The following is a 19,389-nucleotide window of genomic DNA, read 5'->3' on the forward strand; positions in this document are numbered from 1 at the left end:
ACGCACACACCGTCCGTTTATTGCGTCTATGTATAAATCTCGTTTCTTAAACGGTCTGACGATGATTTAATTCAGAGCGCCGCGGAAATCCCTGACCGCAGCCTCGTTACGCTTTCAAACGTCGCTCGCGAGTTAAAAGCCCCGCGACCCGGTTATTTTTCGAAAGTAGTACAGCTCACTGTTAAAAGTTTCAAGCCACAAATACATCTTCCGAGGTAGATTAATCTCTTTGAATAAATTAGATGAAACAATTCATGCGTATTTATGTACCTTTATGTCACTTCAGAGAGAGAGTCTCTTTTATTTTAAAAAAATAATGGAAACCCTTCCACTTGGTTTTATCAGGAAAAAAAAAGTGTACGTTAGAAATGCTGAACATTAGCTTGCAAGAAGCAAATGTCAAATTGAACTAAAAATGGATTGAATTAATACTGAAGGTTACTGAACAGGCTAAATTATTCAAGATCGCAAGAAAACGATAAAGGGTATCGAATGTAGGACTTGCTAATGAGTACAAATATTGTTTCTCAGATTCAAATGGTATTACGTACCCATCATGAGAAAGAAACGCCTCACATTTATGAATACGTAATTGCAAGCCGTTGGAAAACTGTTTACCGTAAAAGTACGTCGGCGAAATAAAGGATGGCTCGCAGGGAGATTTACCGGAATCCCCACGGTTTCGAGCCCTTTTACATTGTTTCCTTAGACTTCAACAACTTTGTTCCATTTACCGGCGCGCGCGCTCGTGCGCGATATCGGCGTCGCTATTTCGAGAGGCGCATATTTTTCATCGCGCGCAAGACGAGAAAACTCGGGCGAGTCCTCCCCCGTCCGCGGAAAATCCCGGCTAACCTTCGGGTTAGCTTACAACCGCGCCGCGCGGACTTACCCACTTTAAAGCCGATCACCACGAATTCCTACGTGACCGTATAAATTTCGTTGGGGAACTTCCAAGGCGGCACGCATTTTTCACACCCGCTCGCTCGTCTAAACGGGCAACTACCTGCATGCCGCACACGGCGAAAACGGAAAAATCACGCGGGCAAAAATCAGAAGCGAAAGATGCCGAAGATCATGTCGGCGTGCCGTAAATCTCTGCAGATCCCGGACACTTATCGAATTCAATTCCTTGCACGAGACGCGAGCGAAAGAAAAAAAAAACAAAACTTTCTGCACCCTTTTGAGTGCGGAACTTCGCCTCGAGAAGCAAACTGTATTCTATTTTTCTTTTCTTTTGACATTTCCGTGCCAACGCGAGAAGTTCCGATGTTCCTCGACTGTTGTGGACGATAACAGTTTTTGCGAAGTCCACTCGCCGCTTCTCCATCGTGGGTAAAAGAAAGTGTGCGGTGTCGAGCACGAAGGGTGAACGGTGGAGACCAAGGGGCCACGGAAAGGTCCGTGTTAAAGAAAACTTGAGAGAGCTCGCGGGGAGTCTTAAAAATAGTCGTGGTGAGAGTACTAACCACGCCGTCGGCGTGTTACGCGGTCTCAAGCGCTTTGTCGTCCTTATCTCGCATCTTGGTGCAGGGTGCGCACGTGCATTTCGCGCGTACAATCCGCATTCTACGGAGGAAGTAGAGCGCGCACCCCCTCGCGCGTGGAAACGTAAAATATGCAAAATCGCGACCGGTGTACCGCGAAATTGTAAACACCGAGAGTGAAAAGTGGCGCAAGCATTTTCTACGCACGCGAGACAATTTGCGCGATTAACCGCGTGTTTTTAATGGGATCGTCATTAATGATCCTACCGATAGACGGTTCTTTTTTCGTTTGAAATTGTAACATCTCTTTCGTCTACATAATAAATGTAGATACAAAAAATGAAGATGTGAATTTAATTTATATTAATATAGACTTTGTCTATAAAATGTTTCTCGTTGGAATCTTTTGTGTTGTTAAATTCGTAATGTCAAATTATACCTATTTGAATACCTAATTTGACTTATTTGTAATCTATAGACTGCCTTTGCTTCTACTCAATATAACAATTGAATTTAATTAAACATTAAAATGTAGTTAAATAATTTTAATCCAATCAAACAATTTAACAATTCAAGAGATTTTAAATTGAACTCAAATTTAGTTTTTTATTTGCCGGATGCATACATTGATATAAACGCTACTTTGAAATTAAATCAGTCACAGAAATGGGTTGATTAGGTGAGGTTACATCTCTTTTATTAAAGTAATCAATTTTGACATACTAAAAATTATAAAAAATACCTAAAATGATTTATTTAACTCTGTATTGATTTAAATTTGATAATCTTTAATACTTTTTTAAATCATAAACAAAAATTAATGTTTATCACAATCATCAGTACCGAATGTTTTAATTAATCAAAATCTAAATTGATCACTGTTATCCATCAACGTGGACATCGTCATTAAACAAGTTACATATTCGTATCCGGAGGTGATCCCTATTGTAGGGGCTAACATACTATTTCTTCGTGGAACAGCGAGAGGACGATCCTCCGTATCATCCTATCGATTCGGCCGAACAGTCCTGACAGGTGACAGCAGAAGAAGAATATCCCGGGGGCGCGTGTCGTGCGAGGCGTCGTCGTTTTAATACAACTTTCGATTGGCACCCTCGGACCGGACCTTCAGCGAATCCGATACCGGCAGCCGAAGACGAGGGGTAGTAAATCAGTCGAGAGTGCAACTCGAGGGTTGGCCGCCCAGGACAACACGTACCTGCCATCTATATTCGTACACACCGTTCTCTAAAGCAGCCTCTCCTCGCACCCCTCTCCGCCCTTCGGTAACTCGACGTCTCGACGCCGCAACCACTATACCCTGTAACCGGCATGAGGAGACCCTGCCGCCTCTTGTAACCCCGTCCCCGGCCGTCCGCCACCCTTCTTGCTGGAGAGGCACGATACACCTTGTCGTAGACTCCGAGATTTATACTCGCGCGAAATCGAGTCCCGATACCGATCGTATCTGACGCGAACGACGTCAACGGCGCCCGATGCGTTCCACGTTCCCACGTGCAAAAGCTTTAGCATGATATCGACAACGCGCGACAGCCCCTTTTGAGAGTTTGTCGAATGTATAGGGTATCAAAACAGTGACAACTCATTACATATCTTTTCGGATTTTCATTTGCAACACCATCGTCGCGTCAGTGAGACCAATATGACGATATTGCGACGTGCAGAATTGTTCTGTATCGACCATGAGCTCGCGATTGATGATTATATCGAGTATAAAAAGCATCCATATTTCGCGGCAGGCAAAAAGGCAGAGGCAAATTTCGTTAACGCCGTGGCACATAACCTTCCGCACACGAAATTCAGCACAGCTTTCCATTAACGTGAGTAAAGCATGCTTTTCTGAAAAGAGAATTCTGATGCTGATTCTCATCTGCAAAAATAGAGATCCGATCCCATAATAGTTCTCGCTGCTATTTATGACTAAAATACTAATTTTTTTTCCACTTGAATGTGACGTTACATTCTATGTTCGACTATATCGTCTTTGCATCGAACATGACGAAAAAGCTGTACCGTTTATGCTATAGGTTTAAAAAAAGCGTACTCATCTCTTCCCAGATAAATCTATTGATTGAGTTTTCAACATAAAATTTTAAAATAAAAATATTTTAACGGCAATTTTTTAAAATAATTGCGAGTCATATGCAGAAAGGAAACAACTGACGAGTATTTTCGACACAAAAAACCATATGGACAAATATATTAACACGCGCGAGAAGTAATAAAAACCGTGCACAACAATAAATACAACAGGTTTTTTTTTTTTTTTTCGTAAATTCAATTAATCTATTGCGTGAGTGTATGCGGTTTAGCGCGTGCTTCAAAAATAATTTACCCCAGGCACGGCCAAATCCGATGTCATACAACTTTAAATTAAAAAGCGAGCAAAAAGCAATACCTATACATTTATCGTAAAAAGCTGGAAAAAGCTTAGAGCTTTTGCGTGCACGTCGAAAAAAGCGTTGTACATAAAGAAATCAATTAATCCCCACAGTATAAAGGAGCTAGTATTTTTCGTTAGCCCGCGATATATATACGCAGTTCTTATTTTTAGCACATTTGGTTAACCTGAGGATTATTAAATTCATTTTAAAATCGCGCGAGATCCAACGCTAATGCGATGGTTCCGTGTTTGCGGGCATTTGTTGGGCCGCTTCTTTCAAAGGGAGACCACGATTTTGACGTTCACTCGTTACGAAGCCTGGGTTTAACGAACAAACCAGTCCGCGCGCAAACAACGCGACGGTGTCATTAATAGTTTATGGAACAAGTTAAAGAGACGCAAATGCAGTCGCTAACTGCTGCTAACCATTTCATCCGCTTAACATATTCAAATTTTATATTCCCGAACCTTATTATATAACATTTTATTAAACCTTCCAGTACTAAAAAGCATGGCAAAAATAATACAATAATGTAATACAAATTTTATCTGAAATTTATTACATATTTATTAAATATTTTGTTATACTCTATTTATACCTTCGGTGCTCTGCATGCTTCTAAAGTTTGCAATGTTATCGAAAAACATATCGTTTGCTGCAACAACGATAACTAAAACATTGTCATTTTTTAAATTGTCTAAAAAAAAAAAACAATTTTGATCAGAATTCAATATGCTACACCGAATAAAAAGAGTTGAGAATACTTTTATTTCTCTGCAATCAGTAAACCAAATCGTTACGCCAAAATCATATTTAAAAATAATATTATAAAACTTTAATAATTTAAAACACATTCAAATTTTGGAAAATTTTATCTTTTAAATTATGTCTTTGCCGTAGAAAATTAGCGATATAAAAAATATTTCAAAATAATAGAAAATAATAAAAAAATTAAACTATAATATTTTACTACAGTTTCTTTACAATTAAAGAAATATAATATGAAGGCTATTTCTCGATATTATGTGTTATTAAAATACAAGAAACATTAATAACGCGATCACATAGTGGATAGTTTGATCAACAGCGGGGTGTTCATAAAATTGCCCAGTCCAACATTTCGCCCTTCGCCACTTTGTCTTCGGTTCTTTCGGCACGGACTATTTCCATTTTATTCTCTTACCTCGCTTTTGGAGATAAACGGCTTACAACTCTCTCAATGCATCACGCCGCGCGGGAGCGCGTAATACGATACTGTGTTTAACATCACTTATATTGTGCTAGGGCACCGCCGGCAAATAAGTGATCAATTTATTTACCTCCTTCTCTATATCGCGGATGGAATGCAGTAAACATGAAGTAATTTGTCGGCGAAAATGTTTCGCAGGCACGCGATCGTTTATGCGCTGCACGGCGCGGTGGAGCGCGCAGTGTTATTTCCGATTCAGAAATATGTAATAACTATACTCTAGCGCGTCTAATAACGCAATAAACTGTATCGCGCATAATTATATGAACGCAGCTTTATGTTGCCACTCTTTCATGATGCACCCTGTGAAATGTATAATAAATTGCCCTCTGTATATTTATTTTGACGAAAATTTATGGCTGTTAATACAAATGATAAATCAACCAAAAGTTTTAATATTTTCGATACAACATAATTGATCATTGAAATGTTTGCATTAACCTTTTTGCGTGTATGACGAATGTTATCCTTTGTCTTTAAAATCAGCGATAATTTATAGAAGCCGTTAATATTGCGCCTAAAGAAAAGAATTCTAGCGTGACACTGACAAAATAAGAACGATGAATGATGGTTGTAATTAGAGACGCTAATGCACGGTTAATTAATTCATTAATTATTTCCGCTTAATTATTCTTGAACCGGCCATCTCGATGTCAGTAGCTTCAATTTGTACTTTATAAAGTACGAAAACTACTTGCGCCAATGGGCACAATCTATTAATCACTTCGCAAGTTTTCCAAGTTAAAAGTTATTGGGCCGGCATTTAAGTATTAGAATGGTATACGCGACTCTCCCCATCTGTCGAATCTGTATATGTTACCGAATCAAATTTCAAACAGACTCCCAACTATCCGTTTTTTGACGATCGGCGACGGGCGAGCGAAAATTGTTGCGCATTATTCACGAACACAACCGGGCCGGTGAAAAACACGACGGCGAATCAATTTTATTCGGAGCGTGAGCCGCGGATTTGCTCGTTTTATCGATAACTCCGGCGATCCGGCGCGGACAAAATTGCCGGAATAAAGGGGCGCAATATCGACGCGAAATTAACAAGGAGCATAAAGGCTGCCGGGATGCGGAAAGAACGGAGGAGGAGGAGGAGGAGGAGGATGAAGGAAGAAGAGTCGGCGGACTCCGAGACTTTCGGCGGCGGCTGGACTGCGGCGAAATCAGAAATCGATTGTTCGGCAATAACAATTCGGTATACTCAGCCGGGAGACGGGTTTCGGCCGAAGCGATATGCTTCTGTAATATCTGTGAGTGCATTTTTCCGGATATTCCGGACCGCACGCGACCATTCGGATGGCGGCCGAACCGAGGGATCTCCTCCGATTTGACGCGGCGCGACGTACCTCGGACTCGCCGCTGCACCGCCGACCATTATTGCCGCACGCACAATGCGCATTATGTCATCGCGCGAGTGGCTTTACAAAGGCAACGATATATTCTCCGGATCTTCGGAAATGCGTTCCGACAATGAATCTCTTTCTGAGAAACGCAGAATCGCGATCGCGATATCGTTAAGGGAGAAATTTCGGAGATTTATCGCAAGAAAGGACGCAGTACTAAATGGTAGGTTAAAGAAAAAGCTTCTTAGAATTCTCTCTTGAACCTTTTCTTTCAGATATAATGTCAACGCAATTGCCATATTATTCTTTATTAATTTCTGCCTCTCTTAGTTGTTTAGTTCCTTATTGTTATTTACGAGAAACGATTAACGGATCAAATATTTCTATTGGAAACGTTAGTACATTAAAATGAAACTTGAGTGACGTTAATTTCTCGTATAGACGTAACAAAACAGCTGCCTGAAACATTGAGCTACAATTCCAACGTTTATTTGCATACAAATCAATGCTAAGTGGCACTCAGCGACTCACCTCTATTTTTATTTGAGACATTAATAGACTAAAATAAAACTTCAATAACGTGAATGTATTGTATATACAAGTTACTGCTAACTGTCAAAGATGTGGTAGAGAATTTAAGATATTAAGACTTAATTTCGATTTCCAATTTTCGCATTGTGTGCGCAGACGACGACGACGACAAATTGATTTCTCACATTTATCCGGTGCGCCGCTCGCAATTTTGAAACAGAGGATGCAATTTAATTCACACGTCGCTCGTGTACGCTCCTGAGGACGATAAAAATTCGTTTTCAAAGGCGCGCACAGCATTCGTTCGTCGACATTCCGCGTAACGTTTTTACGCGAGCGCACGCAATGACGACGAAAGAACAATGAGTTACGCGTGCAATCCGACCCGCTGCGGCGTGTAAAATTCCTTACGCCGTAAAAGATTCGCATTTGGCGATTCGGCGGCGCGACGCGAGGACGAAATAGAGGATTTTACAATCGCGCCGCCGCGTCGCGCCGAAAAGAGGACGCGCGCGAGGAGGAACTCGCCTACGGTCCGCGTGCGAGGCGTGTAAAAATCACCCCCCTTCCCGATAACTCCCGTATCCAACACTCGAAACACCTTTATGGCAAAACGTTTCAATCTAAGTCGAAGAATAAAAATGGAACGTCCCCCGGCGACGCGAGAAACGTATCCCCAAGTTTGAGGGCGAATTGTATTACGCAATTTTATCGCGCTTTGAGATAACATGTGTTGCAAAACGTTGAAAATGTTTGATATAATCTGCCGACGATTATCGAAATTTCCATCCATTTAAACACTTCTCTTTCCAGAGAAGAAGAAGAAAAAAATAATTAATAAAAAAAAGAAACAAAATCCCTGCGTTTAGCACCGCTTTTCTGAAAGTTGACACAGCGCGTTTGCGCGTCCATTAGGATAAGAATTATTCTCGTCGCGCGCTAATCCCGGCGAGCGGGCCCGCGTTATTACGTCTTCCCATTTACGTCACATTCATTACGCACGCGTGTGTAAAAGCCGCGAAAATGTATTCCTACGGGCGCGTATAAGGAATGCGTCGGGATACGCGGCCAATTTAGCCGGTAACCCCGGCGGCGCACCGTGGATGCAAACGGTTTTTACGTTTATGGCCGGTAATTCATAACGGGTGGCATAACGCCTCGCGATTGCCAGCGCGAACGGGGAGCGCGAAGAAAGGGGAGGACGTGGTAGGAGAGGACGACATTCGCAGACAGCCGAAGGGGAGGAAAAAGGAGGAACGGAAGGGATAGTTGGTTCGGCCGCGAGGGAGGCTGCGAGAAGAACGAAAGGAAACGAAACGAACGAAGGTTCCTACGGGGGCGGGAGGGAGTGTAGTTTCTCGATGGAAGGAAGTGAGGGAGGGAGAGAGGGTGCGAGTCGGAGCGAGAATAACTAACAGTGAGGGGAGGCGAAGTGGCAGCCTGCACAATGTTGGAACGAGAGACGCGTAAACTTAATTGACAAGCACAGGTGGTGCTTAAACCTGACTACCCTTCGCTCGTACTTAACTACTTGCTGCAGCCTCCTCGCGCCCGCCTTTCCTCGCGAATCTCACGCTCTCTATCTGTGTGTGTGTGTGTCTCTCTCTCTCTCTCTCTCTCTCTCTCTTTCTCTCACACACATACACACACTCAACCTCTCTTATTCTGTTTCTCTCGTCTTCTTTCCTCGTCGCGGCGCAGATCGAACAGCTGTATTCCTGTTTGCCGGATCTGCGCTGCAAAATTGCAACCACCGGCCGAATGAAGTTTCGCTTGCTCGACGAAGGCGAGCGCAGCGAACGCGGCAAGCAAGGCGGGAAAGCGGGTCGAGGGAAAATTGGAAACGCGAGCCGAGCGGAACGGGAATCGAACCGATTTCAGAAGCCCGGTCGTCTCGAGGTTTACCGTACTCACGAGAGAGTACGTAATATTTCCTCTGCGGCGCGAGCGCATCTTTCGCGGAGGCTGCCTCCACATCTCGAAACATTGCATGCACACCGCGCCGTCGGGATTATCCCCGCAAATATCGGTTAAAACACGACGCTGAAGATGACCAAAGTAGGGGCGATGCTACGAATTGAACTCTCTAGAAATAACTTGCGGAGGTTCCGTTGTGACGAGAAAATGCTCGAAATTGAAACAGACAAAAACAGACACAGAGAGAGAGAGAAACATTGGTATTATTGTGCCAGTTGTAAAATATTGCACAACATTATTTGTCATAATTAATCAATACATTCAAAATAATTGATGACACGTATGAAAGCTTAGTAGTTTGTATCAGTATACAATAAATTCTTTATTGCTATTTTTATTAAACTGTATAAAAGGATGTCGCGACATTTTTTAAAAAATTAATATTATTATTTATAGTCTGTAACATGTCATTTCTATTTTTAAATACAACGTGACCATAAATTGAGAGGTTCATCGTTTGTTAATCTTCACGTCAAACACTACCGTTATATATTTTTAATCGCTCTGATTTACGATATTTGAAAAGATTTGGTAGCGTGGCGCCGCACTCTCGTCACCGAGGCACATAAAAAATTAATGAGTTTCCTTCCGAGGTCAAGCAACGCCAGTAAGCGGACCCCGCCGCATTAGTGGTAATACAGAAAGATTTTCGAATGCATATTTCACGTAGGTCAATTTACCGTAATTATAAAAGTGCGGTTACAACGCACAAAACGCACTATACGTCATATTTTGCTTTTTTTTCAAAGCCATGTTAAATTTTATGTAAGAAATCATCGCCACGCAATTTAGAATTAATTCAAATTAATCGTATTACTCAATAAATTATATAATTTTTTAAAAAAAGCAAAATGTGTAAGTATCGATGGAATTCTGTTATCCTCTTTCTCTTTCACGATTGATCACGGATATTATGAACAGAATCTTGACTGTGCGAGGAGCAAGAGCGCTGAGGTGTCAGGATGATTTCTGAGTCCCAGTTTACACGTACACAGAGTTTCCCGATCGCAGTTTCTGTCGACCATCGTATCGACCACCTGCAGTCGCGCGCAGGGAACTGAGAACTCGCACCCCCCATCGTACTAAAACAAATATTTGTCCGACAGTGATGTGATATATTTTCCGTTACAAACAGCGACGGTACGATAGTAATTCCTGCCGAAAGCGTCGCGTTTCGCGAGAGCGTGTAAGGAGAAAAATAAATGTGTCGGCAAACAGACCAGTTAACAGAGGGATGCAGTTGATGCGGAAAGATCGCGTGCACGTTGACGAGCGATCGCGGCAAGCTGTTGAGCTCATTTGTTAAATTCAATTCGAGCAGGTATAATTATGCAAGTTTGTATTTTGCAATCACCCATATCATGTTTAATCAAGTCAAAAAATTGATATAAATTAATACTATAATTAATAAGAGAGAAATATCTTATTAGTGTTACGATAAAATCATTATCTACAAATGTATTCAAATACCAACCTAACATATTTTTAGTAAAAAAATTTATATATTTAATATTATTCTAGATAATACATAAAATTAAATATTGTGAATTATTATGATGTTAAAAAAAATAAATGTTTTTAAAAAATATATATATCAAAATGTGATTCAAACATGCCAAGTTTTTGTTTCGTTTAAATCCGTGTTACGTGATTTAAAATTTGCCTGAAATATAATCACGCACCTATACACACATGTACAAAAGTCGGAAAAATAAATTTAAAAAATTAAATATTTTAAATATTTTATTAATTAAACATAATCTTCAAAAGTGTTATTTTTTGAATTTCAAGTTTGTCTCAATAATACTTGACAAATTAGATTTATTATGCTGTAGGTTTATTATATCATAAATATATTTTTCAGCAATTAATTTTTCAATTAACAATGCATACACTTTTAAATGTACAAAATATGTGTATATATATCTTTTTTAATTTATTTAAAGACTTGCAAAAAATAAAAAACAATATTAATATCATGGTCAAATAGATTACTAGTAATAATCAATATTTTATTTTTGCTTTTCTGTTATTATTCGTTACTTTATAAAATACTTATGACAAGATTTACACGTCAGTTGGCACCCTTCGGCAATGAGAAAAGAATATTTTTGGGAAAAGAGATGTACGCGGAAAGCCTAGAGAGAAAGGGGATGAAAAGCAGAGGCCGGACTCGACGCGTTCGCTCAGTCAAGAGGGTCGACGATCATTTTGATCGCCAAGCTCGACGTTAACCGAATCTGCGGCGTGCGGTAAATGGAATTAACGATTCGCTCGTCTGCCCGACCACGAAACAGCCCAGCATGATGTGTCCTGTCTCTCTTAATCTCTCTTTCGCGCCCTGCACCTGATGCCGATGCATCCGCCGTTAGTGATGGCTGTTGTTCCAGTCCACGCTTTGATCTCACCGAAACATTCCGCACAATGTTCGTTTCTCGATCAAGAGGGAGGTTTGTCAGAAATTTAAGTCTTGTGAATACAGGCTGTGTGAATACACGTACAATTGGGTACAGTTAATACAGCAATAATAAGAATGTTAATCACGAAACGCTAATAACGATACAATTAATTATAGGACTCTTAATCGATACAATGGCTGAGTAAACAGTAACTCAAAATAGTTACACAATTCAGTGATTACCAATTGTACAACAGTTTATCGTACAAACAATTAACATCATTAGTCATATCGTTCACTCCGCTCGCAGTTAATTTTTAATAATAGCGTAACACTAGTGTTCTCTCTGTATATTCAAGTATTCTGTGTATAAAAAGTTTCAAATGTTACACAATAACATTTTATATGAAGCTAATCGATAAGGAAGCCCTGCATGGTTTTTTTTTTGTAAAAAAATTAATTGATGCAGAAATATAAAGCTTTTTCGTATGATTTCTTGTATTTTAATTTAAAAATTGATAGTACAAATATATATTTTGTGTAGCTGAATAATAACTGGATAATAAAAATAAAATAATACAATTTTGTAATTTATTAATAATTACATTAAATTATTATATTACATGATATGTAATCATTTATAGATATCATATCGTTTGAATCGTTGTAATCGCCTTATTGGCGATTACAATTATACTATGCACTAAATAATATATATAAAATTTTTGCACCATGTAGTTTGATGTTATTATATATTTCTACATTTTTATACCCGTGAGAAGCTATAGAAAAACATTGTGCATATTTACGTCGCGGCGATTAATGTTACGTAGATATCGAAAAAAGTAGCGGACGGCATACGTCGATGCCGAAAATGCAAATGTCACTTTACCACGATGATTGAAACAAAACTGCAAAAATATTCTAGTAGCGAAAATCGTAGTCAATTTACGTTAATTATTCACCTCGTATTGATTTACAACGCTTGTCTATAGTTTCAATCAACAATATTCTATTTGAACCGCGATACGTTTCAGGGAAGGTTGAAATACCAATACGTTGCAACATCAATAAAAAATCTCATCAATCACATATAATCTTTTCCAATTGCAGCAGGGCTGTAAAATTTTCTGCGTGGCAGCTTAGTTCTGCGATTGCCCCCGGGTGCTTTGCACAGCCGCAAGTTTTAGCGAGCAAAAGGCGTCAGAACGGAAGAAGCACTTTGTGTCCGCACGTCCGTCTGCTCGCGTGTGTATCCCTGTACGTGTATTCCACGCGGTCGGAGGGAGGGTGAGACCGGTCGTAATACGGCGATACGGTAACAAGAGCGGAGCGGAGCCGGTGAGCGAGCGAGCGAGCGAGCGAGCGAGCGATGAATTCAGTTTACGATGCCTATTTCCAGGCCTGGCTACGTCGGCTATCCGGATACTTTATTATTGTCGCTACTTCGAGGCTGCAGAATAGTGTACGCGCGCGCGTACACCCGCGTCGAAGAGATTTCCGCGATAAAGACGGAAAGAAGGATAGCCGAGAAGGGTTGCGTGTTCCCGGTTGAGAAATGAGGACGGGATTCTGTCGGGCTGGGATATCTCTCCGTCGTGATCCCCGCGATGGGCATCGCGATCGAGAAACGGCGCGAGAAACTATCGAGATCGAACGATGCGCCGCCGCGTTCGTGAAATTAATCGACTTGAGATCTTCCGAAGATTCTAACGGCGGACGATTTACTCTGAATAGAATCTCGAACGTTCAAAAGGTATTTAAAACACTTTATCGAGAGATCTGATACATCGATGCGATGCTATATTGGGGATTTTTATTTTTATTTCGTATCAGACCGACATATTTCGTAAATTAGGATCGATTTCTATCTACGATCTACGTTTGTCGAAATTTCACAGACAATTAAATTATACTATATTTTCTTTTTTTCTCTAAATGAAATATAGACGTTTCTAAAAACTTGAAGTACGCTCATGAATTTTTTAAAGAAATGGTCGGACGCGAGTTACCCGTGATCCTCTCTCCGAAAGTATCCTTTCTCACATGGTATCTTAAGGGTTAATATGTACTTTCTTTACAATTTCGCATCACCGCGTCTGTTGGATATTCGTTTCAGGAGGATCGTACCAGTTAAGCAAGGCTGCTTTTAACTTTCTTCCATAGTCGACTGCGTCGTTCACTGAGCAGTAAAAGGAAAACGTCGGGGCTCGTTAAAAAAAAAAACCTTTTTTCCCGTGTATACCAGGTGCACGTATGCGCACAAAGGTGCAACCAGTTTCCGGCCGTACGCGTGTTACGACCATTAATAAATCACGTTTTAAGCGTTTGTCGCAGGTAACGTTAAGTTCCCGATCCGATGAGCGCGAGAACTGCGCCTCACTGCGCCCGTTTATTACTTGTTTGCGCTGGTGGCAAATTGCGAATTGGAGTAAATCTCTCGCGAAGAACCACGCCGCATGTATATATTTTATATGGCAATATTTACAACACTTCCCTCCTTCCCCCCCTGAACATATATCCAAAAGCGGTCAGGAAAGCGTAGTCAAAAATTAATGTGGAATATTTGTTTATTTCACTCATATAGTGAGTAGTAGAGTACGAATTATTTTTGACTTGGATTTAAAGTTTTATAATTGAAACTAGTTAAAAATTTCGAATTTAAAAGATTCGAATACAATCACATACATTGATGATTTTATAAAATTATATTTTTCTATCATAACTATAGAGATTCTTTTTATTATCTATTACAACTCGAACAAAGAAACAAAATTCGATTCAACGCCCAGAAACTTTGATTCGCGGCATCCTCTAGTAACTAGAATTGTTAACTTATGTTACATCCTCTCATTTATTATTTTACTTGTATGTACATTATTTCTTATTCCTTTTCTTGGAATTGCACGCCGATAAGAAAGCGCAACGTTAAATCACAAGATTCATCACATCTGCATGACGTGCAGTGACATGCTTTCTATTATGGTTGTATCCCCGGAGGCTGTATAGATATAATTCAGGATTCCACTCCCTCTTATTTTTCGCGGAGACACATTCCGGCATTCCGCTTGACTCCGGCATTTCAGAATCTTCGTGATGAAGACGCGGGAAAACGGAGAGCGTGTTACTGATATTACTTTAATAATAATTCAACGTTTCTCACGGCGCAACGAATGCGCAGATGTCGCGCATCTGAACTAAAATTAGATTTAAGATTAAATTATTGAGACATTTCGTATCGAGTAACGATTGTTTTCGAGAGGGATGGAACTATCGTAGTTCCCAGTGATTGGTAAACAACGCAAGCTGGAGACATTCCGCGTGGATAGAAATGTTAGGCAATATGTTTACTATTATTTTATTACAATCAGAATCATAAAACGATCTGAAACACACGTTTATAGAGCAAATATATAAGGACAGTGTTCACATCCTACTTGCATGTAGAAAAGCTTACGACGGCAATCTGAACGAAAAAGAGTGAAGAAGGAAGGAGAGATGAGAGGCGTCGTTCGAAAACGCGAAAGCAGGAAAGAGAAAAAGAGAGACAGAGAGAGAGAGAGAAACAGAGAGAGATGGCGAAGGTTATTAAGGAGATTATGGACGGGTCGTTGCGCGAACTTCAAAGGACCAATTCCCATTTTCAATTTGCTTCGAGGTAAGAGGGACAGTAGCGCAGAGACGGAGGCATTGGCGAGGGTCAAAGCCAAGCTGTTCCGACGGCAGCGGCGGCGAGAGATCCTTGCCGTCCAAGCATCGGTTCCGTGTATTCTCGGCTGCCGAAGAATTCCATTTCGAGAGTTTTCCCAAAGTATACCGAGCGGCAATTCGATCGCGACTCCAACCACGAAGGAAGCCCATCCTCCCCGAGAACGGTGACGAGACGGAACGCGACGCGCGTGTCTCGTTCTTATAAATACGTAAATGAAATGTGTGCGCTCCTCTCTCGTCTAACCGCGCGCGTCGCTCCACCTGTCGCGCCTGAAGACGCACGCAAGATAGAAAATATCGCCTTTGTCGACGACGAGCCGGCGGGCAAATTTTGCGAGACAATCCACCGTGCCGAATTCATTCTATATCGAAGTACATTATGTCGTATTTTCAGCGGTGCTCGAGCCGGAATTAGTGCATGTAAAATCCCCCCCGAAGAAACGCGCGGACTTTAAGTTTCGCAAAAGGATCCTTTGAAACCTCTTTACTCAAAAAGTAATGCTTAGCGTGTTCAATCATACCTCCAACGGAGCGTGCCAAATTATTCCGTAAATAATCTGTGGGAATCCCTTGAACGACTTCCAACTTTGAAAATAGGCTTCCACGGACTTCCTCGTCATGAATTTGGAAAACGCGCGACGACTCCGTTAGAGATGCGGAAAATCCCAAGGGCGTGACGGAAATATTCGGAGCGAATCTTGAGCCCCGTACCTCCGAACTGGGATTGAGACCTCTAGTGATGTTAAATAAAATTTTAAAAAACCCGTCTTAAGTTCTTTTTTTTTACGACTTTTCCTATATTGATTCACGTAGAAATAATAGAGTGTATTGCATAACTTCGATGCACTTTTTTCTTCGTTTATTGCCAACTTGGAAAAATGTATCGCCACGGATTGAATAGCTGCGAACGCTCCGCTCTGAAAGCCTCGACAATCCGCGCGCTATTCGCCGCAGAATGCCGATTTCATTCGCGGCCCCGCAGACCAGCCACGACCTGGCAATCATCAATCTCTCGGCCGAGTGGCACTAATTCAGCACCCTTGTCCCGCGGTCTCCTCGTCAGCCTCGAACTCGGTACACTCCCGCCACTTAGGCGACGTTGTACGGAGGACAGGAAGGTATTTCGTTCGTGTGCCGGCAGTCGAATAAATAGCCATCCATACATCAACGCCCTCCGTGATCGCGGGACTTCCATGGCACGGGTCGCCTTAACATTGTCTACGGTCGACGACTAAGAGGCGCATTCGGCGTCAAGACAGGTAAGTCAGACGACTTGAGAAAAGTATATCCAATAGTCCATGATATCCCACGGAGATCTCAGAAGACCGGAAATCGCTGGCTGTCGGTGATTTTAGAGGCCAATTAATTACGCGATCGTCGCGTCTTTTTTTATTGTACGAATTTAATTTCGTTTTGAAGAGAGCTTTGCGACCCATTACTTTCTTAGATCGTCAATTGGCAATTACTACAGCTTAACTGTAGTTTCTTCTCTCTACTTATTAAACTCGATTGAAAATTCGTAAATAACAAGCGATCAATAATTTTTTTAAGTACGATTGAGATGCCGACGATACTTAAAGGAACTAAAAAAAGAAAAAGAAAAGGCAACGAAATAAACGCCGACTATTTTACGAATTTCAAAATATGGCATGACGAGAGCAGCCGTGTTATTATTCTTATATCACACCAACGAGGATGGTGCCACATACGTCAACGAGACCACTCGAGGGTCGAACCGATAATTTCAACGGCGCGGGGGAGGGCACACAAAGCAGGAGAAGAAGTACCAAGAAGAAGTCCCATTCATCCGGCACTCGTACCGGAAACTGACAAAACAGTTGATACGCCATGATATAGCAGGCCACGGGAATACGAATGGATGTCGGTGAATATAGGAGGCGCGAATGGCGTCGAAGGGGAGTTTGAGAAAAAGTCTCCGGTCTGTTGAGCGAAAAGGGGAAGAGAGAGCAAGAAAAGAGAGAGAGGGGTCGATATGAGAAATAGACCGAGAGAGATAGAACCGGCGGAAGGAATGGTAAGGGTAGAAAAAAATATTCGCGAATACGAGGGACGATCCCAGCGGCACGGAGAGACAGGCGGAGAGAAAGATCGGGGGAGGTGGGGAAAACACGCGCAGTAGAATGTCATCGAGCGATCCTGATTTACGGCGGCAGGGAAATCGGCGGTGGCAAACTTTGGGCCGAGTCCGTGCGGCCGGAAACCGCGAAATTTTTGTTCAAACTTCCATCGACGCGTCCCGCGGAGGGCTCGCGATAAAAAAAAAGGGATCCGGTCCTTTTGGCCGTCCGCATCTCTTCTGCCGCGGCGCAGACATAGAGGAAGAAGAAGACGAGGAAAAGTTAGGACGGCGCAGAAGGGAGGAAATTATTTGCGGCAAGTGGAAATTATTTTCCATCGGTTGGGATATTAAATCAGATGCCGAGGTCGGGCGAGAGCGTGTGCCGACGGAAACGCGTGTTATTAATTCTTCCTTTAAGTCGGGGGGCGGATTCCACGCGCGTGATGTGATGGGCGTAAATCTGTGTAGAACGTGGGAAACTACGTTAGTACGTCGTTGAACGGTGCTTAACGGTCGATCTAATAGCACCGTCATAACGCGAGACTAATTCTCCGGATTATAGCGAAAGATCGGGAGATCGCAACAGCTATGTTAACAAAAAGAATAATGTAGCTCCTATAACTGTAGTATTTTAACGTGCATACTTAACAGAAATAATATAAGAACAAAATAAAAATAAAATAAAAATAATATAAACTGGTATATTCAAATTCAACTTAGAATAATGTTTTCAAGATCGAAAATTTATTCGGCGCAGTTTAATCAACTTAAAAATGTATACAAAATCACAAAGAGTATTAACATAAATATCTAAATATATACATCCTCAAACAAGGTTTATTTTTAATTAGCAAATTAGTAAAAATTAAATTAGAAGAATTAATTTTATGTTGCATCAAGTGGTTATTATTTTAAGGAGTAACTGCCTTTGTAACAATCGGACAATGTTACAGTGAGATTGCCGTCATCATTATTATCGCTATTATATCTATAATTGCCTCGCCTGCTTTTGATAGCTGACGAAGAAGATTACGCGGACGAATCCAACGAGCGAACAAGAGGTGTCGTCTCTCAAAGTGTAGCGCCGAGTTCCGGCACGCGGAACTCCGGTATAAATTGCGTGCACAATTAGCCAGTTAAACTACTAATTAGCAAAGGAGGCTTGTATCTCACTTCGTGATACGCTTCACCGCGGTGCCAACCGCGGTGGAAACAATATTTGTCTTTGATTACCTTGGAAGTGTTTGCGTAACGGGGTAAATAATACCCAATTGCCGACGTCGAAACGCTCCATATCGATTACGTTCCCCCCTGCAATTTGCCCGCGCGAAAAGGTACCGCGCTCTTCGCCAAGCGCATTTCGATGCTAATTACCGAATTACCACTCGAATTAAGCCCCATTACGTATGATTGGCCCATTTATCGACCGCCGTGAAGAACCGGCGCCGCGACAACGCGCGGGCCATTATGTTTCCCGACTTAATACGCGAAACGGAGACGCTTCTTAATTCGGTCTGGCTTGAATTATTGATCGAACGAGTAATCCCCATTCATTTCCACGTTAATCGTTTATTCGATAATCGAATATTATTAATGGACGGACGATTCGTAATTGAACATAATTTAAAACATGAAAATCAAATTGTCCTGAGTATAAATATATAGTTACCGGAGAATCTTTTCGTATTCCTACGCGTAATGAAGCGCGGATCTCAGAAGTGGGATTCAAGTGTTAAAAAATTCCCGCTTGAAACGCTCCCAAATGAAATCTTCTTCATCGTGTGAATTTAAAGGGGTTAGAATCAGCCGCATCGATCTATGCGCCTGGCCTGGGCCACTTGGCCCGCGTTATAACGTCGCGACAGAAACACGGGGGCGCGAATGAAAGGCGCAATCGCCGCCGGTGGTCGATAATTTCGACGGTGAAATTCTCGAAGGCTGGCCCGTAACGACTTTCATCCGGCGCGGCTGAATAACTATGCAAATGCCCCAACCCCGCCGGAGTTAAACAGGGGGTTTCTCCCGCCGACGGTGCGGCGCGCGCGGACCCGAGGGTTAAAACGGCGAGAAAACGGGAAAAGGAAAGAGGGTTCCATAAAGCCGCACGCACGGGTCAAGATTGACCTCTGATGTCGAGATCGTGAAACGAGATTCTTGCCGGCGCGGCGGTGCCTCGCATTTTCCGCGGATATCAAATTG

The 19,389-nt window shown here is 41.7% G+C and overlaps 1 protein-coding gene and 1 long non-coding RNA gene across 4 annotated transcripts in view; one reads left to right on the top strand and one right to left on the bottom strand.

The window, feature by feature from the left end:
* The window catches only part of LOC105836314 (zeta-sarcoglycan), a 189,890-nt gene that overhangs the window by 164,483 nt on the left and 6,018 nt on the right, over nucleotides 1–19,389 (bottom strand). The window lies entirely within an intron of this gene.
* Nucleotides 1–19,389, top strand: part of LOC114254239 — a 184,033-nt gene that overhangs the window by 162,148 nt on the left and 2,496 nt on the right. The gene's annotated exons all lie outside the window — the stretch shown is intronic.

Source organism: Monomorium pharaonis, chromosome 8 (genome assembly GCF_013373865.1).
Source record: "Monomorium pharaonis isolate MP-MQ-018 chromosome 8, ASM1337386v2, whole genome shotgun sequence".
Classification (NCBI taxonomy): Eukaryota; Metazoa; Arthropoda; class Insecta; order Hymenoptera; family Formicidae; genus Monomorium; species Monomorium pharaonis.